This window comes from Benincasa hispida, chromosome 11 (assembly GCF_009727055.1).
Source record: "Benincasa hispida cultivar B227 chromosome 11, ASM972705v1, whole genome shotgun sequence".
Classification (NCBI taxonomy): domain Eukaryota; kingdom Viridiplantae; phylum Streptophyta; class Magnoliopsida; order Cucurbitales; family Cucurbitaceae; genus Benincasa; species Benincasa hispida.
The window spans coordinates 49,274,666-49,300,487 of NC_052359.1; the positions used below are offsets into that span (position 1 = coordinate 49,274,666).

Genomic DNA, 25,822 nt, shown 5'->3' on the forward strand with positions numbered 1-25,822 from the left:
GAGTTACCTAGGTCATCTAGGTGAAATAGTCAGTCTTATACAGTAAACAACGTTATAAAGTAAGAGTGACTTATTTCTTAGTCCGATCTTATGCAAACTCATTACATAGGCCGCCTCCACTCTTCATGTCATAACATGTACAAATTAGTATCACATCATATGTAGCACTTTACAACTCTTTGTAACAACTACAAAGTAGGTCGCATCCAATGGTGTTACAAGAATAAGGTACCCAACCTTATTCATGTACCGTAGATCATTTTGACTATTTACTCGAACCTGATCCACTTTTATGTCTCCACATAAAGTTCAAATTCTCATGCAATAGTCATATGTCTTAGTTTATTGGATTTAGACTTTCATACAATTTATGAAATTAATAATAAGTATATTGATTATAGAAAATGCTTATTATTTTACAAACTGCGAGTTTTAGGACATAAAGCCAACAACATTGATGCCCTATTTTCTAGCATCAAGTGGCTACTGTCTTGTAGCATTGCAACGCTCCATCCAAGGATATTTTCATTCTTTCACATCCTTTTGAAGCCTGGTTGCTCAAATTAACTTCTAATTGCTCCAAATTAACCCCAAACAACTCGTAACGACTGATTCCACCTCAAAGATGTTTGATACCTATAAAATCATTAATTAAACATATTAAATATAGTAACGACCTAGAATTAAGAAGAAGAAAATAACACATTTTTTGTGCTATCACTCATATTGATATAAACAAATTTAGGTCTTATTATTTGTTATTATTTAGTTCACAAGCTTAAGTTACCAAATTTTTCCTTGTTATTGTTCGTCTCCACGAAATTCTTTCGAACATTACCTATATTTAGTTTTTATATTAATTATCTGCACTCCAATGATGTGTAATGGTTAACTAATTTAAAACTAAAATTAAATTCTTGGATTTGAAAGCGTTTAAGGTAGTTATCTAGATATGAGTGTGTGTGTGCTTCATGCATTCTAGACTTGGGTGGTAAGGGTAAATAAAATGATAGAATTTTGGTGGGGGTTCGGAAGTTCCATCCTGTTTGATTTTAGTCAAATTTGAGTGTGATCACGTTTTATTCTTTCAGCTAAGGTTTCTTTACTTAGAAATGTTATGACTCTCCAATTTGTGCTCATATTTTTTAGTCAATTTCTGCTCAAATTACTACGTAGTTGGTTTGAATATTATAGTGTTAAGGAAACTTTGGTAGTTCTGTTGAGGGAGGATTGTTGTTTGTTGTATTGGAAGTGCATTTCTTTGAACAGGTATCGAAGTAAAAAAAAAAAAATGGTTTTGTTGTATAGTGATGTCATGCTGCCAAATTTTTTCTAAAACATAAGAGTTGGTAAAGTTAGTTACAGGTTAAAATATGGTAATGTTCTCTAAGTTTCTGTTTTTGCTTCTAGATTTCATTGCAATTGACCCAGTTGGAGGGTAAGTTTCATAGAAGGTTTTACTTTTAAGATACTTCACAAAGTGTTATCTTCATTTTCTTGTTGCAGGTATTTTTAGGATCTTTGAGTTTGAAAGTGCATGAGAAATGAATCAACTATGAAGCAAAACTATTATGCATTTTCCAAATCTTTATTATGTTCCTCCTTTTTGGCAAATGTATTGAACTTAACTTTGTTAGTGGTTGTTATGATTGTTTAGTTAGATTGATACAACAATTTGTGGTTGTGCTCTATTTCCTTTGTTATCTAGTTTTATTTCCTTCTTCCAATAAGTTAGTTAATTTTTATGTTTGTTGAAATCATAATATATAAAAGCAATTAAGATTTTATTTTGTATATGTAAAAGTAAGAGAAATATTATTATTTTTTTAAAAAAATCTTACTGATTTGCACGTGCTTAAACAGAAAATATATATGTAATTTTTGTTAATGTCAATTTTTAACTGTTTGATCGACATTAAACATGGATTGGACATTTAAAAAATGAGGCATTAAAAAAATATCGAACAATTATTGAATAAATTGGCAAAAAACCGACATAGAAGATGGTGTACAATGTCGGTTTTCAACTGACATTGAAGATGGTGTACAATGTCGTTTCATTGAAGAATATTAGCATTAAAATTTTGGTCAGTTATAATGTTAGTTTAAAACCGACATTAAAGATCTTTTATAACACGATCTTGGATGTCAGTTTTCAACCGACATTGTACCCCTATAATGGGTTTTAAATCGACATTAAAGCCCAGTTTTGTAGTAGTGGACATGGACTTGCAAACTTAATAACATAATTAAATGCCCAAAACAATGGGCTCTTACAACTTTAATCAATATTAAAGCAATAATCTAAAGTGCCAAAATTTTAAATTATCTATTTTGCAATTCCAACATTCATAATGCAATACATACCCACATTGACTCTGATTTTCATTTCAAATTGAAAAATAAATTGCACGATTTGGCTTTGATACTAATTCAAAGAATGGAATTCCTTTGTAGAAGTGTATGAACGCCGTGCATTTGTAGATCAGTTTTGAGAACAAAAAATATAGAGAAGTTTGTATACATAACATGAAGGAAATCAGAATTGAGATTTCCATGAGCAGCGGAACAAAACTATTCCAAATCACAATCATGAATGAACATATATTTACAATCGACTTCAAACAAGCGGTTATACAATTCATACAGAGAAATTACAGCATGAAAAACTACAATGCACAGAAAGCAACTCTACGCATATATGAAGATGCGTCTCCATGCTTCGTTGCGCGACCGCTCGAACAATCAGTAACCTCGAATGCTCGATCTACACGACCGCAACACAGTATGAACTCTTCACGCTCGTCCTCAACGATCTCCTCGGTCACGATCTTCTGCGCAATAATGAACGACCTCCACAGCACCACGAACAGCCTCCAGAAAACCTCGACGGTGTCGAGTTGAGTCTAACACCACCAACAAGGCTACCTTGGTATTCTCGGTGTGAGAATCCAGAGGGTGGGCTCTGTTCGGACTTGGTATGAGACAGATGAACGGAGGAAACACCGATCGCGTACACGACTGGGTAAGTGAGAGATGGCGGAGACCTATCATATAGGTCGATGCCGAATCATTTAGATAAAGCTAAGTGATCGTCTAGCAAAAGCTATGCAATCGTTTAGCTCATCGTTTAGCTCGGTCTGTCGCCTACAAACTTTACATGATCGTTTACCTTGGGCCAGCGATCGTCTAGCAAAACTATGCGATCGTTTAGTAAATACTGCACGATTGTTTAGCTCTACTCTGCACAATCGTTTAGCTAGCTCAGCCGTCGTTTAGTAAATCTGTATTTATTTGACGACCCCATGAGTTTCTTTTGCGTGAGAGAGAAAAATCAAAACCTTTTCAATCTTTTGTAAAAAAACTTATTTTTAAAATAGGAAAACTATTTTCCTTTTAAACTCACTGTTATCATGATCCAATAACCACCCACTCATATGATTATTTAAAAGAAAAGGAATTAATTATCCAATAATTATTATAAATATAAATGATAACCAACTTATCATACTATATTTATAACCTATAGTTTTAATTTTTCATCTCATGAAACATATATACCATAGTTCTTTTTCTATTCCATGGTACTTATTGTAAATCTCATTTACATCAATCCTCCACTAGATGTATCTCATACATCAAACCGATTATATCATATATAATCAAAATACCTCTTGTCAATTGGAACATTTCAAATCAACACAAAAAACTGATCCTCAACTGAATCCATTGAGCTACCAAGGGGACCTCATGGACTTGTAGCTTGAAGCTCCAACGGTACGTGAATAACTGACTAAACTCTTTAGCCACGGGATCCACCATCCGTTAATTGTCAGACACTCCACTAAAGACCGACAGCTGAACTCTTCCTACCACAGATATATTATGTGTCCATCTTAACCAATCAGCAGTGCGATAACCCTTCACATATCGCTCGTAAGTACAGCTGGGCCAATAACCGTTATGCCCCTGTAGTTACATCTGTCTTCTTAAGTACCACTGATCCCTCTAATGAACCTAGTCCTACTATGACTTAGTCTTCTCTTCTAAAAAGAAGTTGTGGCCACTATGTTCAAGCCCCAGAATCAGCCCTTAAAAGAGCAATCTCTTTACTTATCCCTACTTCGGGAAAGAAGTGAATTCCATCTTGTAGATCGAGTTCCCAGCTCCCAGATCAGACAAGTCCCCAAAAAAGTAGGCATGTTGAGTTGGCAATCTGGTCACTCTCACCCATACTAATCAAAGGACCGCCCTCAAAGGTAGGAGTTCCCAAAACACTCAGAATTGAGGTCGTGTCACCTATGGTCGTTTAGGTGAGATGCAAGTCTGTAATATCAACGGCGCTATATACAGAGTCTAAGTTCCATCTCGTGTCCAGGTCTTATACAAATTCTTTGTATAGGATACCCCTGCTCCACGTCTCCACATGAATGGTCAGGATCTACCATCTATAGTAGTTTACAACACTTGCAAACCTCTACAAAGCGGGTCATATCCATAGTGTCACCAGGATCAGGTATTCCACCTTAATCCTCATACTACAGACCTATTTAGGTTATCACTTAAGACATGATCCACTTGTATATCACATATACATGCTTAAGTTCACATAACATAACCAAGAAGCTTTGTTTATTGGATATGAGTAAATGCCAGAATTAAATAATACTTATTTTATTCATTGAACAATTTGTATCTTTACAAAACAACGAGACTCTGAAAGAAATAGGACACCAATCCCAACATAAAAAACATAGTATTTCAGGATAAACATTAAATTAACTCTATAAGTATGCAGTTCTACTAAGAGGAAGGGAAGAAGAAGTGCTTACCTTTGTAGAATTACTTGTCTTCACGATAATCCTCTCCAAGATCAGAAATCAACTCTTCTGCACAAACATCGGAATCAATCCTCTGAACACTGCCACTTGGAGTCTGTGTTATTCTCAGGACAAGAGATAGGAAGTATAGTCTCCTTTTTGTTTATGGGAGAAGGGAAATGCAGACAGATTTTAGAGGGATTGGGAGAGTTCTTTTGGAGAGAGTTTTATGTTGTCACGTTGATCTATCTTTTTCATCTGTATTTTCACAAAACAAAGAGATGATAAAGAAAGGAGGGAAGTTACAATAATTCCCTCCCACGTGAAAATGGGGAACTAAAACATTTTATCAATATAACATCAATATAACATTTATCATATATAGTTAATTAATTACCTATTAATCAATAAACCACATATTATCATCTTAATCACATTAAAATACACATCTCTCTTATAACGTGTACTTTTAATATGAATTATATTCCCATTAAATTTTAACCTATGGTGTTTATATGAATGTTATTCATATAAATAATATTTAAATCTTATTCAAATATTTATCTCTTACACATATTATATAGTTTTAATTATAAATCATATGTATAATTAACTATATACTTTAATGTATTAATATACACTATACTTTACATTAATCATATTAATATAATTAATAACTACAACAAATATTATTTTTTAGAACATTTATTTATACGGTTCAAATGCTATAAAAAAAAGCGCTGAACTAAAAAATGGGTGCTCCTTTTGAAAAATTCAAAACAAGTTAAATTGAACTTTTGCAACACTCGGACACCGAAACTTCACGCAATGTAAAAGGGCATTTTCTCTCTCACTTTACCCAAATCTCTCAATCTCTGTATTCTTTCTCTCTCTCTCCCTCCAAGGTTCATTTGCAATGTTTCAAGTGTTGTCTGCTCGAAGGTTTTTCTTCACGATGCTAACCTTGTTTGGTCGACAGACGAACGATAATGATCTGGTCGACAGACGGAAAACGGATCTGGTTGACGTTCGCGGATGGATCTGATCTCGTAGATCTAAACAGAGGACGGATCTAGTCTCCTGGGTCTGCAACACATGGATCTTCAACGAACGGTGGTGAACGAACAACACACGGCGGCGGACGTATGGGTCTGCCACGCACGGAATGGAACTGTAACGCACGGATCTTCAGCACATGATGGTGAATGTAGAGATTGCAATGCACGGATCATCATCAAACTTCATGTCCTTGGAAGCAAGTCTGTTACTCTATTCCACAAATTTTCAATTTCTTTATTTGGGTTTCGTCAAAATTTCTTCCGTCTCATTTAAATTTCTCTTTTCGAATTTTTGTAATTATATGGCATGTGATTGCAGGTCGGTTACCTGGAAGAACAGAGACTTTTTGAGTCTTCACTACCTATTTTTATTTCTGTTTTTATTTCTGCCCTCTAAAATGAGTTTGTGCAAATGCGTTTTATATCATCTTATTTATTGATAATAGCTAAGTTGTTTTAGTTTCCTACCTCCAACTATGTTAGCGTTTACAGCGTTATGATTTTCTCTTGATTGTATAGGTTGTTGATTGTTGGTAGATTTGATTTTTTTTTTTATGTAATTGACGTATTGCACAGCTTCGCTAAGGAGGTTGTATGTAACTATGATGTTCAACCAAGGCTGTGGAAAGTAAACCAAACGATCTATAACTCAATCAACTATTATCAAAGTCAGGTTTATTTTTTGAAACCAGATAGCAGCTTCTGACCTGATTCATCATAAATTTACATGTTGCACCCTTGAAATTGTTAATATAATGATCAATGATGTTATTTCTCCATACTGTATAATGATTCTAATGAATTGGGGAAGGAAAAGAGGAAAAGAAAAACGATGAGCAAAGTGGTAATTAGCATAAGGGTTGTTAGGAAGGCCAAAAATCCATTAGAGAAACAAGGTAATTGCTATTCTACGAAATTTGGAAGACTTAGAGTAAATATATTATTTACGACAATACGGGCCTTTAGAAGAGAGGATAGAATCAGGTTTAGTGCCTATATTCAAAGTTCAAACTTTAAATTCCCCTAAACTCTTCCCTCTTCCTCCCCTCTCATTGAAAGTTCTATCTTGTCTCAACCAAAATTTCCACAAACTGGCCCTAGAAGCACTAAGTGTAGAGTCCTTGTCTTGTCTCGACGCTTTTGACCAAACAAAGGAAAGGCAGATATGGTTGAAAAATGGGGACCATCACATGTATTACAATTTACCCATATTGTTGAAAAATGAGGGACCATCAAAGAGCTCAAAATATGATTGATGCATCTCCTAAAGAAGATGTCAATGTTTAGCACATCGCTGCTCGATTTTCTAAACACACTCTATGAATTACAATAGAATTTCCTGATTTAGGCAACTGTTATTGCTATTTCTATATGGACACGTTGTTATACCCTAAGAACAGGATTTACCATTTAATATGTTGAATTTGTACTCATTCCCTTGTCATTATGTTCTCAAGGAAAACTTAGTTTGCAAGAATATGAGTTTATGCTCTAGTGTTTGATTTAATTGGGTTTCTTTGATCTTGATATATTGGGTTTAATCTGATATGCATGCATGTCAAATATAGTATTCTTACAAGGAAACTTTGAAGAATATTTTGATTTAATATTATTCTCTTTCACGTTGTTGTTTCTGTGATCTATGGTTCCATCTTAATTTGACTTTTTTGAATGGCTATGGACTTTTTCCCCCTTTGTACTATAGGGTAGGTAGGAGATTGAAGGTATTTAAAAAATGCGTAGATTTTTTAAAAAATGGAACAAAAAGCCTCTTTAAAATTCTAAGGACCACGTTCTAGTTTTGAATGTTTGTTGTTTTATGGGTATTTGTGTTTGGCTTGGTAAAGTATTTATCCTATGTTTTTATATGCTTCTCGTATTTCAAGTTTTGGTTGTTATGTTTTGGAGGTTTATTTTGATGTTGACTTAGAGTAAAAATCCATTTGTGTTTCTCTCCTTGGGTGCTATAGTTATCTTGCATTTCTAGTGCGATATTTAGCTGTTTTTTGTGGCTTTATTTGCATTTTTAGTGGTTTCGATGAGCTTAACTTCCTAGCTTCATCTTTGGGTTGCATGCTCTTAAAGAATTTTTTCATGTTTTGTTTATTTGAGTTTCTTCTTTTTGTTGTATAATTGTGGACTTTTTGGTTCTCTTTTTTCTTGTGTTGTTTGGTTTATTTTTGTTTTTTGTAATCTTCTTGTTATTTGGTTCTTTTTTCCTCTCTCCCTTTTGAGAAAATGATATATTGAATAAAAAAAGGAAGAAGAAGAATAACGCAAGGTTTACGTGGAAAACCCTAGATCAAGGAGAAAAAACCGCGATAGAAGAATTCTTATATTTTTTACCCCTTACAAAACACCATGGACCCAAATATAAATAGACTAAGGCAAACCTTAATACAGTAGAGAATTATAAAAAGACTAAAATGCCCTTAGGGCAAATACAACATTTTTCAACACTCCCCCTCAAGTTGGGGAGTAGATGTCAATAAAACCCAACTTGCTAATACAAGAATCAAAACTTTGCCTTAGTAACCCTTCGGTGAGAATGTCGGCAACTTGTTGACTTGAAGAAATGTAGGGAATACAAATACTGCCACTATCCAGTTTTTCTTTAATGAAGTGTTTATCGATCTCCACATGTTTAGTTCTATCATGTCGCACAAGGTTGTTGGCTATATTTATAGCTACCTTGTTATCATAATAGAGTTTCATAGGAGCATCACTCTCTTGGTAAAGATCAGACAAAACTTTCTTCAACCATATCTCTTCGCATATTCCTAGACTCATGGCCATGTATTCCACTTCAGCACTTCTTCTAGCAACCACACCTTGTTTCTTACTTTGCCAAGTAACAAGATTACCCCACACAAAAGTACAATACTCGAAGTTGATTTTCTATCTGTAACAGATCTTGCCTAATCTGAGTTAGTGTAAGCCTCAATGCATCTCCTATCATATTTCTTGAACATTAGGCCTTTTCCCTAGAGTAAATTTCAAATACCTCAGAATTCGAGTAACAGCTTCCATATGTTTCTCGTAAGGAGCCTGCATAAACTAACTAACTATACTGACATCATAGGATATATCTGGTCTAGTATGAGATAAGTAAATCAATTTTCCTACTAGACACTAATACCTTTCTTTGTTAACAGGAACACTATCGATAAACTCTACCAGCTTAACATTGACTTCAATAGGGGTATCACTGTGTTTACATCTAGTCATCCTTGTTTCCCTCAACAAATCTAGAGTATATTTGCGTTGAGAAACAGATATTCCTTCTTTCCATCTCGCCACCTTCATTCCAAGAAAATATCTCAAACTCTCTAGATCTTTGATCTCAAATTCATTTGTCATTTTCCATTTTGTTTGACAATCTCAGTAGCATCATCATCTGACAGAACGATATCATCAACATACACAATTAAATAATCATCTTCCCTGATGTTGACCTTTTTATGAACAAGGTATGATCAGAGTGCACCTGAATGAAACCTTGGGACTTAACAAAGGTGGTAAACCTGTCAAACTAAGCTCTCGGTGACTGTTTTAAACCATATAGGGATTTTTTGAGTTTACAAACTCGATGATCAAATTGAGCTTCAAACCCAGAAGAAGGGCTCATATAGACATCTTCTTCTAATTCACCATTTAAGAACGTATTCTTCACATCAAGTTGATGGAGGGGCTAGTCTTTCTTAACGGCTACTGAGAGAAGAACCCAAATCGTGTTCAATTTTGCCACTGGAGAGAAAGTTTTCAAGTAATCGATCCCATACGTCTGAGTAAACTCTTTAGCAACCAGTCTAGTCTTGTATCTATCAAGAGTTCCATCAGACTTATACTTAACAATAAACACCCATTTGTACTCAACTGTTTTATGTCCTATATGAAGAGTTACAAGGTCCCACGTTTTATTTGTTTCAAGAGCTTTCATCTCTTCCATAACAACAACCTTCCATTTGGGAATTTCCATGGCCATATGCACATTAGTCAGTATTGTTACAGTATCCAGGTTAGTAGTGAAAGCTCTAAACCCAGAAGACAAGTTAGTGTAAGAAAGGAAGCTATGCATGAAATACTTGGTACACGACCTAGTCCCTTTCCGTAGAGCAATGGGAATATCAAGACTGGCATCATAATCTTTTGTTTTACCTGACATTTCATTAGGTGGTCACACTTGCTTATCTACAAAAAGCCCTCACCCTCTTAAGTTTCTCCTGATGATATATTACTACCTGTAGTTTTGACCTTGTCTGGAACAATTTCATTAGTTTCATCACTTTTAACCATATCACCCTCAACACACTCTTCATTACTATCAGGAACAACATCAGGAGCAGAAGTACCTTGAACTTGAGTTGGTACTGGTTCCAATTCATGGACAGTATCTGGTGGAGCAAATGGAGGCGTTATTTCCTTTCTAAGATTCTTCTTGTAGTATGTTATCTAGGGCACTTGTTTAGTAGAAAGGACAGTGTCATTTGTATCTAGGATTGGCTCGGGAAGAAAATCCATAGGGACAGAATATGTGGACAAGTTAATCTCTTCACTAGTGTTCTCCCTCTAAAGAGAGCTAACGAAAAAAAAGGGTTTATCCTTCAGAAACGTTACATCTATAGTGATAAAGGACTTCCTTGAGGACAGATAAAAACAACTATAACCTAGCTGATGAAGAGCATACCTGAGAAAGACACACTTCTGAGTACGAGGAGCAAATTTAGTGTCGTGAGGACCATGGCGATGGACACAAGCAGTATACCCAAACATCCAAAGAGGAACGTCTGGAATGAGACACGTGGATAGGTAAGACTCTTTGAAGCATTCAAAAGGTGTTTGGAATTTGAGAACATGGGAGGGCATCCGATTAATGAGATGGGCTGCAGTTAGGATAATATCTCCCCATAAATAGAAAGGAAGAGATGCAAGGAGCATGAGGGATCGAGCCACTTCAATAAGGTGACAATTTTTCTGTTTAGCCACCACATTTTGTTGAGGAGTTTAAGCACACAAATTTTGATGGACAATATCTTTCGATGAAGGGTGCTATTAACAAACTCCTGGCCATTGTCACTCCGAAGAATGGTAATCTTGGTGTTAAATAGTGTAAAACCCAAACCCTAATTACTTCAAGTAAGAGTAAGTAATGATGTCTTCTAATGAGCTAAATGAAGTCATATCTTAGGAAGGGTAGAAGATGTAAGCAAGAAGAAATAGGCTCTTGGATAGCTAAGTGTAAAGGTAGGACAAAACTCAGCTAGGCTAAGGAAGGTCATGCTTGATGATGGAATGCATAATAAGCATATGAATGAGACTATACCATCTAATGAGGTATGGTGCTGAAGCAATATTGTAAGAGAAGTTAGCAAAAGGAAATTTGCTAAATCCTAGCCCTTCATCACCAATAGTGGGCCAGGTGGCACAAGAAGAGTTCATGCTAGATTTTGGGCGGTAATATAAGTATGAAGGTCGAGTTCATTGGATTGGTTTGGACAAACTACTTAGGCTATTTGTATAATTCTAGTGGCATTCGAAAGCTCTATGTGTCTATTTTCTGTGGTTGGGCTGCTGGAAGGAAAACTCACCGAAATAAGGTCGGAGGGGAAAATAAAGACGAAGAGTTCGTTTCTCGAGTGAATCTAGGCCATTAGTGAAGAATTGAAGCTCCAAGACGATTACGAAGCGTTTTGAGCTAAAATTTGAGGAAATATTGTTAACTCAATTATAATAACCTTGTAGAATCAAACTTTTTAAGATGAGGTTTGGAAATCGAGTTATATAATTTTGAAGTTTGAACTGGAAATGGTTGAACAAGCAGGCAGCTGTTTGAATTGGGGCAAATGATGAAATTTTGAATCTCCAGATTAAACGATGAGGAATTTTGAGCTGAAATTTTAAGGTAATGTTGCTAACTTAATTCTAAACATGTTTGTAGAAGGAAATCTCGCTAATTTTGTGATGATCTCGCTCTAGAAGGAAATCTCGCTAGAAATTGGGCTGAATCTCACTGGTAAGGTTAGTATCGCTAGGATGACAGTTTGCCAGGAAAAGCTTGATCTCGCTGACCTCGCTCATGAGGAGGATCTCGCTAGTAAAGCTGTCTTTGTTGATGAAAGTTCCTTTGTTAAATGAAATATTTGAGGTATTTTTTTCTAAGAATTCTGAGTAGTTTAACCAGTAATAGTGTCCTTTTAGGCCAAGAAGAGCTAGGAGAGGCATATAACCCGTTAAGGGGCCAACGAACTGTGAGTGACTATGTGATGACTTACTGTTTTAATGATTTAGAAACTATGATTTCTTGAAGATATTTCCCATGCTAAGTGTTTAAATGGATTGCCAAGCAACATATTTGTGAAACTATTTCTCATGTTAAGTAAAGCATGTTTTCCATGGAATTGACATGATTTAGATATGTTATCTTGTCCAAATACTATCAGTATGTTTAAGTAACTCCATTTTATGATGAACCAGTATGATGGATGAACTAGTATGATGATTTGAGCACCAAGCCTTAGTGTTCAACTAAATGTTTATCACGGATACTGAAGGACAATGAGAAGGTATCCTTTCAACTAAAGGTTTATGACTAGTTATATGACGGATACTGAAGGACAATGAGAAGGTATCCTTTCAACTAAATGTTTATGACGGATACTGAAAGACAATGAGAAGGTATCCTTTTGACTAAATGTTTATGACGGATACTAAAGGACAACGAGAAGGTATCCTTTCAACTAAATGTTTATGACTAGTTATATGATGGATACTGAACGACAATGAGAAGGTATCCTAAGGATACTGAAGGACAATGAGAAGGTATCCTAGTCAAGTACCTAAGGTATGACGATACTCAGTTATAACCACGTGCACGTAGGTTACGACGTCGAGGGATTTAGCAAAAGGGGTTCTCCCTCACCAAGGTTGACATTGAGGGTTAGATCTAATAGTTCACTCTCAACTAAGGATAAGGGCAGTCATGTCTTCTCCTAGGCTAGAAGGATAGTTTGGAATTGCTAATGCTTATGAATGTTTATCAACGCATGATGTTACTAATGTATGAGTTTTCCAAGTATGTTTTCCATATCTAACGCATGCTAATAGTTTTTACAAGCTAGTTCAACATGATTTAAGTCAACTTATTTTACAAAGTATGAAGCATGCGTTAAGGTTAAAGCTAAGGTTGAATGAAGCTTGATGTACTATGTTTTAAATACCTAAGATTGCCAAAGTACATGCGTTGGTATTCCTAAACATAATGAAAAAAGGATACTAAAGTAGGGAGGGTATCCTAAAGGGTTTTCTATGCTATATTCGAGAACTTGATAGCTTAAATGAGCTGGATACTGAAGGTAAGGAAGGTATTTGAATAAATGTACCTAAGGTGTTGACGGTACATAGAAAGCTCCATGTGCCATAGGTAGTTCTGAATGAGAGGCCGAAGTATGGGTCTCCTAGGCTATATACCAGCAAAGGGAGGTCAAAGTATGGGTCTCTTGGCCGGTAACAGATGTTGGGAGCTAGAGCGATATATGCTCGTTCTCAACTAAGGAATAATGATGTTTAATGGTAGTTTAATTTTACACAAATCCACATTCATATATTTTAATTATATTTAAATATTAATTATCCAATTCTGTTTAATTCATAAAATTAAACATGTAATTATATCTCATATAATTACTAATTTCTATAATTCTAATTTGAACGTTTCAAATTAACTTATCACGCTACTCTAAAGCTACATCCATTTACGAGCTAGTAGGAAGGCCTCGCGGACCTACAGACCATAGGCTCCAACGATCCGAGATTAATTAGTTAAACTCATTAGATCAAATTAACTCCCATTCGTTAACTAATGGGTCACTCCACTAAAGCCCATAGTTGAACTCCCCTCACTGTAGATATATTATGTTCACTCGATATAACCATGATTAGTAAGTTAACCCTTCACAGGTTGTTCATAATAACGGCTAGGTCAAATTTCTATTTTACCCCCGAGATTACCTCTTGTTCCTTAAGTTCCACTAATCCTCTAATGAACAATTGATTTGTGATCCAATCAACAAACTGAGTCCCTCTCGGTCCAATGAAAGGGTGGGGCCCCTTTTTCAAGACCTAGAATCGGCACTTAAAGGAACAACCTCTCTATTATCCCTAAAGTGGATATGAGTGAATTCTCTTTTGCACCCTATGTTCCCAACTATCTATCTAGTCTTACCCCTGAAATGGCAGTCATATTGAACCGACGCAGTTGAGCCAACCCCCACCTATGCAAATCTAAAGGCAATCCCAAAGAAATAGGAGTTCGTAGTTAGCTCAGGATTAAGGTCAAGTTACCTAGGTCATCGCTTTGAAATAGTCAGTCTTAAACAGTAAACGACGTTATAAAGTAAGAGTGATTGGTTTCTTGGTTCGATCTTGTACAAACCCTTTTGCACAGGGACGCCCCCACTTCTCATGTCATAACATGTACGAATTAGAATCACTTCGTTCATAGCACTTTACAACTCTTTGTAATAACTACAGAGTAGGCCGCATCCAATAGTGTTACCAAAATAAGGCACTCAACCTTATTCATATACTATAGATCATTTTGACTATTTTCTCGAACCTGATCCACTTTTATGTCTCCACATAAAGTTCAAATACTCATGTAATAGTCAAGGGACTTTTAGGTTTATTGGATTTCTAATAAGCGAAAAATCTATTCAACAACAACTTATTGAATTTTTAGAATAAGTTCTATTGTTTACAAACCACGTGTTTTAGGACATAAAACCCAACAAAGCCAACTGAATGCAAATGTAAGGATAATCCCGAATAAACCGGAGTTCATAGTTAGCTCAGGATTAAGATCGAGTTACCTAGGTCATTTAAATGAAATAATCAGTCTTATATACTAAACATCGTTATAAAGTAAGAGTGACTTATTTATTGGTCCGATCTTACGCAAACTCATTTCATAGGACGCCCCCACTCCTCATGTCAAATACATGAACGAATCTGGATCACTTCGTTTGTAGTAACTTTACAACAACTTGTAACAGCTACAGAGTAGGTCGCATCCAATAGTGTTACTAGAATAAGGTACCCAACCTTAATCATGTACTATAGATCATTTTTGCTATTTACTCAAACTTGATCCATCTTTATGTCTCTACATAAAGTTCAAGTATTTATATAATAACCATGGATCTTAGTTTATTCGATTTAAACTTTTATGTATGCAATTTATAAAATCAATAATAAGTTTATTGACTATAGAATATGTTTATCTTTTAACAAACTGCGAGTTTTAGGATATAAAACCCAACAATTTACTATTCTGCTTGTCACCATCAGATCCAAATGATTTTACATCGAACGCAGCGGAGTCCACAACAGTAGCCACAAAACTGTTCATAGCACTTAATCTATCTTCCTCTAGGACCTTAGAACAAACCTCCATGAGAGATGGTATCAGCCTTTGTCCCAGTATTCGACTGTGTACAACATCAAAATTGGAGTTCAACCAAGCAAGGAAGTCATAAACACGATCAACTTCCTTTATCTTCGAATACCGAATCCCGCCACATGAGCAATCCCAGAAAATCTCATGACACAGATCCATCTCCTTCCATAGTAAAGATAATTTATTGAAACAAGAAGTCACATCTATGATCCCTTGTTTGCACTCATGAACCTATTTGCGTAAGGTGTGTAGACGTGATGCGTTCTGGCTTATAGAATACAATTTTTTGTACTGTCTCCCAAATGTCTCGAGTAGTTGCAAAATATAGCAGAGGTTTTCCTATCTGAGGTTCCATATTATTGACCAGCATAGAGCGGAGCAAGGAATCTTCTCCTTTCCAAATGCACTCTTGAGGATCCCCAAGTTTTGGTCTTGGTATCTCACCAGTCAGATACCCAAATTTATGGTGCCCCTCGAGGGCCATTTTAATGGACTGAGTCCAAGAAAAATAATTCTGGCTATTTAGCTTCTCCCCTGTAATGAACACTGTAGAATTTCACATAGATCCAAGTAACAAATTTGTTATAGATAAATTAGGGAAAGTGGTTATCGGATTTTTAGAATGGATTGGTAGTCCTGAAGAAAGATCTAAGCTTACAGGATCCATATGAAGATCTGAGGTATTCCCAAGGACTGCCTCAATGGCAGCAATCTATTGCTGAAGGCTCACCAATTGTTGTTGGATCATCATTGAAGACATATCCATCGATCCCGAAGCCCCATAGTTGGCTGACACATTATGAGAGAGACTAACAGTGGTTGTCCTAAGTGGTTGCAGTCCACCAAAGGAAGAAGAGGACTAACCGCCAGAAGGATGCAACGCATTAGATAACATCGACTGTGAATGGCTTGGCTGCATCGACTACAACAGAGGCAACAGCTAAACCAATTCGGGCAAACCTGACTATGACGGTTGCGTGGGCTCCGTGAGCAATGAATGGAGGACCGACTGCAGTGGCTGGAGCGACTGCAACGGAAACGACCGCAACGGAACTAACTAGATCGTTAGAGCATGGAGTCGACTTACCTCTATCAGGTGATGCTCGGCTGCATTGGCTCCAACAGCTTGACTGGGCGGTAGGATAGTGTGCGACATCAGTGCCGGCAACGGACTTAGATATATTGACTAAAGATATTGATCGATCACAGCCTGAATCGCAGGGGACGTAATGGTGGCAGTGGTGTCATTAGTTTCGGAAGTGGTCTTGTTGCCTACTAAGGTTAATTGTTGATTTTCTTCGACGAGGCTAGGGTTTCTTCACCTTGCTTTGATACCATATTGAAATAAAGAAAGGAAGAAGAATAATGCAAGGTTTACGTGGAAAACCCTAGACCAGGGAGAAAAAATCATGATAGAATAATTCTTATTATTTTTTACCCCTTACAAAATACCACGGACCCAAATATAAATAGACTAAGGAAAATCCTAATACAGTAGAGAATTATAAAAAGACTAAAATGCCCTTAGAAAAAATACGATATTTTTCAACCTGATATATAAACTAAATATGTAAGTTTAATTGTAGGCCTGGGTCTAAAGTTTTGGAACAGCAAATGTAACTTTCATATTATTATTAATAAAAGTATCATTCTCTAGAAAAGAAAATGGACTAGAGTAATTTAATATTATGCATTTGTTGTGTGAAATTGAATCTTGTTGAATGAGATGGATTCAATTTTTGCAATCCTCATTGTTTCTTGAAGGGTGTGCAATTAGTAACTCATTAAAATGCCCATGAATTATCTTATACGGTGTAGTGATATGGCTTCCAACCCCTCCAACGAATCTCTCTACGTACATTCTCGCTTGTTTCTGTAATTTATCATAAGAAATATACCGTGTGTAGGATTATTTTGGATGGTTATCAGTATATGAATGCAACCTTTTTAAGATTGTATTTACAATGTTTGGTGGTTTCATTCTAATTTCTAATTTCTTTTCGAATTTTTTAGCCATCCATTTGTTATACTTCTTGTTAACCATATTCTTTTATTTATTGCTTAATGGGACAACGGCGAAGAAAATGAGGGTTATCCTCTCAGTTGTCTTAGCTTAAGAAAAATATATATAAAAAACACACTAATTTGTACTGTTGCTTATGAAAATTTCTGGTTGTTGCATTAGGGAAGGAAAATTTAGATACTACAAAAAAGTAATGGTTCTTATGGCAGATATTTATTGACAGATGCATGTTATCCACTTTTGTGTAGGGATGATTGCTCACGCTACTTCAACCCCATTTAATTTGAGTTAGTGATGACATTATTTAATTTGAATGATTGGATAAAAGACAAGGTATGAGTTCCAATTCCATTTTTATACTATTTCACATTTCTAATTGTGCTACTTTCAAAGACGATGTAGTTGAGACAAATATGAACTATTTGACATTTCTAGTTGAAGGACGTAGCTTTCCCACCGATAGCTTCGCCAAGTATTCAAGACTCAAAATTTACCTTTTCTGAAATTTCTTGTGGTTTTGTGTGTAATTAGGGAAGAATCAGTGAAAACCGTTAGAACAAGGGAAAATAAGCAGAAGAGGAAGGAAAGATTAAATAACTTCCATGGTTTGAACCATAGGCTTGATAAACACTAAAAGTTGGAAGATTTGGTCGGTGTTGGAGAACAATATGTTCTCAACTTGGTCGTAGACTCACCAACTAGTATCGTGGTAGGCATACAAAGCTACTGAAAGAGGCGTCATGCTTTGTCAACACTGCATTGCTTGAGAACCACTGTTGCAGGTAAGGTGTCTAGAAAGATCCCTTGTTTCATACTTCTTTTGAAGGTCTTACTTTGGCCATTGTATTTTTAGTAGACATATATATATATATATATATATATAGCCCCTGTTAAATCTTCTTTCTTTTGCAATTGTACAGTTTGTTTGATTTTAATTGCTGGTTTTGATGAAATAACGCTCTAATATATTATCTATTATGCATCTAAAACTAAATTGAAAATAGTTTATTGGCTTGCCCCTCTCGTGGTTGATTGAACTAATTTCTAATTTCATCAATCATTGTGTGATTGACCATTGGTGCTTATTTGACTATTTGGTAACCATTAGAACTATTAAATATAAGTCCTGTTGGAAACGAAGTAGGCCCTCATAATACAACTCAACAAATAAGAGAAGAAGATTGTTCTCTTACTCACACAAGATTGGAGAAACTAGAACTTGAATATTACTTTATTTTCTTGGCTTGCTTATAAATGATAAATCCTACACATATTTATACTAGTAGGAAAATACATCAAAAGACATCAATGATAAATGCAAATACATGTGACTTTTCACCAATACGTGAGCATTTATCAATGTATCTTGTAATTCATGTATTCAACTATTCCTTGAATCTCAACTATTCATGTATCTAGTTAAATGTAATTCATACATCTTGAATATAAGTCTAGATTAATTTTATCATCCTCCCTTAATCTAGACTTGAGCAATTTCAAACTTTTCTCTGAACTTAACAAATAAGTCAAACTTCAGTGCCTTTGTAAAAATATGTGCCACCTGATCTTGAGTCTTGCTTCTTCACCATCACTTCTTCATCTTTAACCAAGTCTCTGATAAAATGACACTTGATTCTAATATGCTTGCTTCTTCCATGGAAGACTGGATTTTTTGATAATGCAATGGCAGAACCATTATCACAATATAAAGTAGTTTGACTTCTTTGTGTACACTTCAATTCTTTCAACGTTCATCTAAGCCATAAAGATTGACATCCAGCTGCAAATAAAGAGGTGTATCCCGCGTTGGTGGTAGAAAGAGCAACAACAGAGTGTTTCTTTGAAGTTCATAAAAAAAAACACTCGAACCAATGCTAAAAACATAACCAGGCATGCTTTTATGATCATCATTACCACCCCAATAACTATAACAAAAACCAACTAACACTAATTTTGGAACTTTCTTGTAATAAATTCCAAAATTAATAGTGCCAAGAATGTAACGAAGCACTCGCTTACCCGCTTTCCAATGACTTCTTTTCGGGCTTGATATGAATCTACTTAACATACTTACAGCAAATAGAATATCAGGTCTTGTTGTAGTCAAGTGCATCAAGCTTCCAACTAAACTTCGATATAAGCTTGGATTAACATCTTTTCCAATATCATTCTTGCTCAATTTCAAATTTGCATCCATGGGCATGTTACAAGGAAAAACGTTTTCCATTCTGAATTTTTTCAGCAAATCACAAGCATACTTTCGTTGTGAGATGACAATCTCTCCATTTTTTTTATTGACATCAATTCCCAAAAAATAATTGATGAGACTCATATCACTCATCTCAAATTATCTTTTCATGGAATTCTTAAAATCATCACACAACAGTTTACTATTTCTAATAAAAAGCAAATCATCGACATATAATGAAATAATAAGAAATTTGCCATACTTATCTTCTTTGACATAGAGTGCATGCTCATATGGACACCATCGAAAACCTGTATAAAGAAATTCTCAATGCAACTATACCAAGCTCGCGGAGCTTGCTTCAATCCATACAAGGCCTTTTTCAACTTGTAAACTTTGTCTTCTCCTTTTTTCACATAACCCAGAGGTTGTTCAAAGAATATCTCTTCTTGCAAGTGTCCATTCAAAAAAGTGGATTTTACATCCATTTGATAAACTTTCCACTCATTTTGAGCAGCCAAAGAAAAAATCAATCGAATTGTTTCAATTTCTTGATCCATTGCAATCTTCCATTTTTTATCTTGGATTGCCTCATCAAAATTTATAGGATCAACACCGGAAAATAATGCCAAATCAGCAACATCATCATCAATTCTGCTAGTAGCATTATAAATCTTTTGAATATTTCTCATTCTCCTTGGTGACATATCATCATCACTTGTGGAAGATGGCAATGCAGATGAAGATGACTCCACTGCTTGAATCTCTACTTACTCTGAGTCTTGAGCATCTCCATTCCCGTCTATGCTAACATGATATGGACTTTTTGCTTCTCCAACAACATCCCAGTTTCAGGATTCATCTTCATTGAAAATCACATCCCGACTGATAATATTCTTTTTCGACAAAGGATTATACAACCGATAAGCTTTAGAATTTTCACTATAGCCTAACATAATATATTTTTCTGATTTATCATCTAATTTGCTCCTTAACTTATCTGGTATATGAGAATAAGCTATACTCCCAAAAACTCTCAAGTGACAAACACATGGTTTCTCACCACACCATGCTTCATAAGGAGTCATACCTAGAACACTTTTTGTAGAAGCTCGATTTAAAATATAAGCAGTACATGCAAAAGCATCTCCCCAAAACTCATTTGGCATCATTTTTGCTTTCAGCATACTTCTTGCCATCTCCATGATTGTTCTATCCTTTCTTTCTGCAAATCCATTCTGTTGTGGAGTCATTCGAGCTATCTGTTGATGATGAATACCTTGTTCTTTGAAAAATTTATCAAAACTTATATTCTCCATCACGGTCAGATGGCCACTTTGATTCTTATCTAAAGCATTGAAAGATTTAAAACATTCAAATGCTTCATTTTTTTTCTTTCAAAAGATAAATCCATAACTTTCTACTAAAATCATTAATGAAGGATAAGAAATATCGATTATCTCTATTTGATATTGTATACATGGGATGACACAAATCTATATGAATCAGCTCAAGAGGTTTGGAGGCTCTCCAAGATTTACCAGTTGGAAACGGATCTCGGTGATGTTTTGCAAGTATACACCCTTCACAAATATTTGTCTCATGGTTGATATTTTGCACAAATACGATATAGATCTAAAATTCAAGTGACCATAACAAAAATACCAAAGCCAGAATGGATCCTTCAATATGCTGCTAAAACAAGAGATTTGACCATATGTAAATTTAAGAGGAAACATCTTATTAGCAGTCATCTTTACCTTGGCAATAAAAACACTAGTCTGATCTTTGATGGCACATACACCACCTTCAAATGAAACTTTTAGACCTCGCTGAAGCAGTTGGCCAATACTCAAAAGATTATGCTTCAGATCTGGAGCATAGAATACATCCACAACTCATTTTGTGCCTTTCTTCGTCTTTACTGAGAATATCACCTTGGCCTTTGACTTGCAATCTGGTATTATCACCTGTTTTCTCTTCACTTTGGAAAGATTTATCCAAAGTAACAAATATACTTCTATTTCCTATCATGTATGTTGGGAATGTCCTAGAACTCGCAATTCGTGTTAAACATTCTATTTATCAATAATAATGACTTGTTGATTTTGCATCTTATTATGAAAATCCAATAAACATATTCATGGCTATAGTCTGAATACTGTAACTTTATGTAGTGACATAAACAGGATCAAGTTGATAGTGTAGTAGCTTAAATGGTCTAATAAGTATATGGATGATATTGGGTATCTCATCCTGGTAACACAATTGGATACGACCCATTCTGTAGTTGTTACAAGAAGTTATAAAGTGCTACAAATGATATGATCCACAGATCATTCATGTTGAGACATGTGAGCGAGGGTATTCTATGCAATGAGTTTGCATATAGACTAGACCACGAAAATAGTCACTTTTCTTTATAACGACCGTTTATTGTTAAAGCTTGACTATTTCATTTATCAAATAACCTAGGTTAACTCGATCTTAGTCCTGAGCTAGCTATGAACTCCTGTTTGTTCGAGATTATCCTTTGATCTGCAAACGATGAGAGTAGTCCAACAGTAGTGCTCAATAAGCTTCCCATTTTGAGGATAAGACTGGATGAATAGCTGGGACATAACCTTGTAAGATGAAATTCACTCCTATCCGATTTAGGGTTACCAGATAGGTTGTTCTCTTAAGTGTTGATTCCCGGTCTTGAACAATTGGGGCTCCGACTTCTCATGATGGAGAAAAGATTTGATTCATATGGATTATGAATCAAAATTGTTCATTAGAGAATCAGTGGAAACTTAAGGAACAAGATGTATTCACAGGGGTAAAATGGTTATCTTGACCCAGCTGTGATTACGAACAACCTGTGAAGGATCGACTTACTAATTATGGTTATAAAGTGGACATAATATATCTACAGTGAGGGGAGTTCAACTATTGGCTATAGTGGAGTGTCTCAGTAGTTAACGAATGGGGGGTTAGATCGGACTAATGAGTTTAGTTGATTAATCTCGAATCATTGGAGTCCATGATCTATAGGTCTGTGAGATCCCTCTACTAGCTCGTAAATGGTTAAGCTTTAGAGTAGCTTGAGAAATTAATTTGAAACATTCAAATTAAAATTAAACGGAATAGGATAATATATACTTAAATATGATTTAAATATATGAAGATGGTTTTGTGCAAAAATTAATTTAATATTTGATATTAAATTAAATAATATCTTTGAAATTAATTTTAGAAAATTAAATTTCAGTCTTGAAATCAAAATTGAATTTTGAAATTGGTTTTGATTTTAAAGAAAAATTGGAAAATTGAGATTACATGCACAAATGGAAATATGAAGTTTGCCATTATCATCCTCTTCATGCTCACATAAAACCCAGTTCCTCTTCTCTGTTAACTCCAAGCATGAGCTGTAAGCCATGCACATTTCTTCTTTGCATGTTCACTTACAATAATTAAAGAAGAACGGAGTGATTTTGAGGCATGCATTCTACAGAAATTTGAGAGAAAATTTCGGTTGAAGAAGTGTTCTTCAAGTGAGTGCTATTGCGAGCTTCTCCTTACGTTTTACATTGCTTCAAGCTGTTTTTGAGTCCCACAACTTGGTCTAAAGCTCTAAGAGGATAATGGGGAAGATCTTGAGGTAGTTCACGGTGATCTTTGGAGAAGATTGTGCTAATTAATGGAGATTTTGAAGAGTTCTACAAATGTATGATCTAAAACCCTCTTATTTAGATGAGCATGTTTTAGTTTCTGCCAAAATTAGTGAATTTAAATGATTATTGATCCTTGTTACTTCCGCTGCATGTTATTACACTCTTACATCTACTATGTTTGTCATCATCTTGTCATACCTACAATGGACTTGATAAAGCCTTGCCCACTACTGTAATCCAACCTCCTCAAGATAGGCCATCACACCAGGATACTTATAGAGCTTAGCTCAATACATCTGAAACTCAGACATTCTATAAGCTTTCACTACTAGGTAGAAGTGCGGAATTATGTCCTTACTCTTGAGTTTGTCAATCAAATTTTTCTGAATATGGTATAAAAATAGGGCATGAAATGCATCATGGAATATACTTGAGATAGCCTTTGAAATTGAGATGTGACGATCTGATATAACCACTAAATTAGGAATGTCTCCTATCGAAGCATTCAATGAGTGATGAACCAAGTCCATGATGCATCGTTCTCACCATCTACAACACTGAAGACAATAAAACAATGGGTTCCATTGCTATTAACAACACACCTTTGTATTTCTCGTGCAAATGGATCCCATCAACAATGATTAATAGGCGGATGCAGTTAAAAAAATCCTTTATACATGGACCAAATGCCATAAAGACGAACTTAAAGTATTGCTTGTCCTCTACTTCAACCTTAAAGATCGTACCTAGATTTGCAGCTTAAATGCCTCACCATATGCCCTAAAAATAGCATATGATCCTTCCGGCAACCCTCGTGCGAACACCAATCCATATTCTCTAGCGCGATAAGCCTGCCCATAACTTATGTTTGTTGGGTTTTATGTCCTAAAACTCGTGGTTTGTAAACATTAGAACTTATTCTGAGAATTCAATAAAGTTGTTGTTGAATATATTTTTTAGAAATCCAATAAACCTAAGTCCTTTGACTATTATATGAGTACTTGAACTTTATGTGAAGACATACAAGTGGATCAGGTTCAAGTAAATGTCAAAATGATCTATAGTATATAAATAAGGTTGGGTACCTTATTCTGGTAATACTATTGGATGCGGCCTACTCTGTAGTTGTTACAAAGAGTAGTAAAGTGCTACATACGAAGTGATCCTAATTCATGCATGTTGAGACATAAGGAGTGGGGGTGTCCTGTGCAAATGAGTTTTGTGCAAGATCGAACCACAAAATTTTTCACTCTTACTTTATAACGTTGTTTACTGTTTAAGACTGATAATTTCAAAACGATGACCTAGGTAACTTAAACTTAATCCTGAACTAACTATGAACTCCTGTTTGTTCGGGATTATTCTTTGATCTACAAACGGTGAGAGTAGACCAGTTACCTTTGCTCAATAAGCTTACCATTTTGGGGCTAAGAATGGATGAATAGCTGGGAACATAGGGTGCAAGAGGGAGTTCACTCCTAACTGATTAGGGTTAATACAGAGGTTGTTCCCTTTAAGTGCTAATTCTGGGTCTTGAACAAGAGGTCTCACCCTCTCATTGACCTGAGAGGGATTCGATTTGTTTATTGGATCATAAATCAATTGTTATTAGGGAATCAGTAGAACTTAAGGAACAAAAGGTAATTTCGGGGGTAAAACAGAGATTCGACCCAGTCGTTATTACGAGCAACCTGTGAAGGGTTAACTTACTAATCATGGTTATATCGAGTGGACATAATATATCTATAGTGAGGGGAGTTCAGCTATAGGCTTTAGTGGAATCACCCATTAGTTAACGAATGGGGATTAGATCGGTCTAATGAGTTTAGTCGATTAATCTCGGATCATTAGAGCCCATGATCTGTAGGTCCGCAAGGTCCCCCTACTAGCTCGTAAATGGGTATGTTTTAGGGTAGTTTGAGAAATTAATTTGAAACGTTCAAATTAAATGAAACAAGAGAATAAATATTTAAATATGATTTAAATATATAAAGATGATTATTGTGCAAAAAATTAATTTAATATTTGATATTAAATTAATTAATTAATGAAATTAATTTAAGAAAATCAAATTTTAAATTAAAATGATTTAAAAGCCATTTTGTATTTAAAAAAATAGAAATTTGTTTGCATCGGTTTTACATAATGGAAAAAGAGGTTTTTCCATTACCATCATCTTTTATGCTCACATACAAACCATGAACTTCTCTACTTGATTCTCCAAGCATGACCTACAAGCCATGCACTCCATCTCTTTGCATGTTCATCTTGATATATAAAGAATATTGGAGTTGTTGGAGAAGGAGATGAATATAGAGGAATACAGAATTTTGAGAGAAAAATCGTGGTGAAGAAGGAGCTGTCTTCTTCAACTTGCTGCTGTGAGCTCCCTTGTTTCTCCACATCTACAAGTTGTTCTTGAGTCCCACAACTCTATCTAAAGCTCTAAGAGTATAGTAGGGAAGGCTTTGAAGTGGTTCACGTTGATATGAAGTGAAGACAGCAGCTGAACAAACGATTTTCTTGAAGAATTCTTCAAAGATATGTTCTGAAAACTCATTTTTATGAACAACATGCTTTAGATTTTACCAAAATTAGTGAATTAAAATGCTTATGGATC

At 35.3% G+C, this 25,822-nt stretch overlaps 1 long non-coding RNA gene across 1 annotated transcript; it reads left to right on the forward strand.

Annotated features, from left to right (window-relative positions):
* Positions 1-5,588: 5,588 nt before the first annotated feature.
* On the forward strand, positions 5,589-18,237 carry LOC120089958. The gene is made up of 3 exons (XR_005485358.1): positions 5,589-6,079; positions 17,604-17,688; positions 17,887-18,237. It is a non-coding gene; the product is annotated as an uncharacterized LOC120089958 (long non-coding RNA).
* The last annotated feature ends 7,585 nt before the right edge of the window (positions 18,238-25,822 follow it).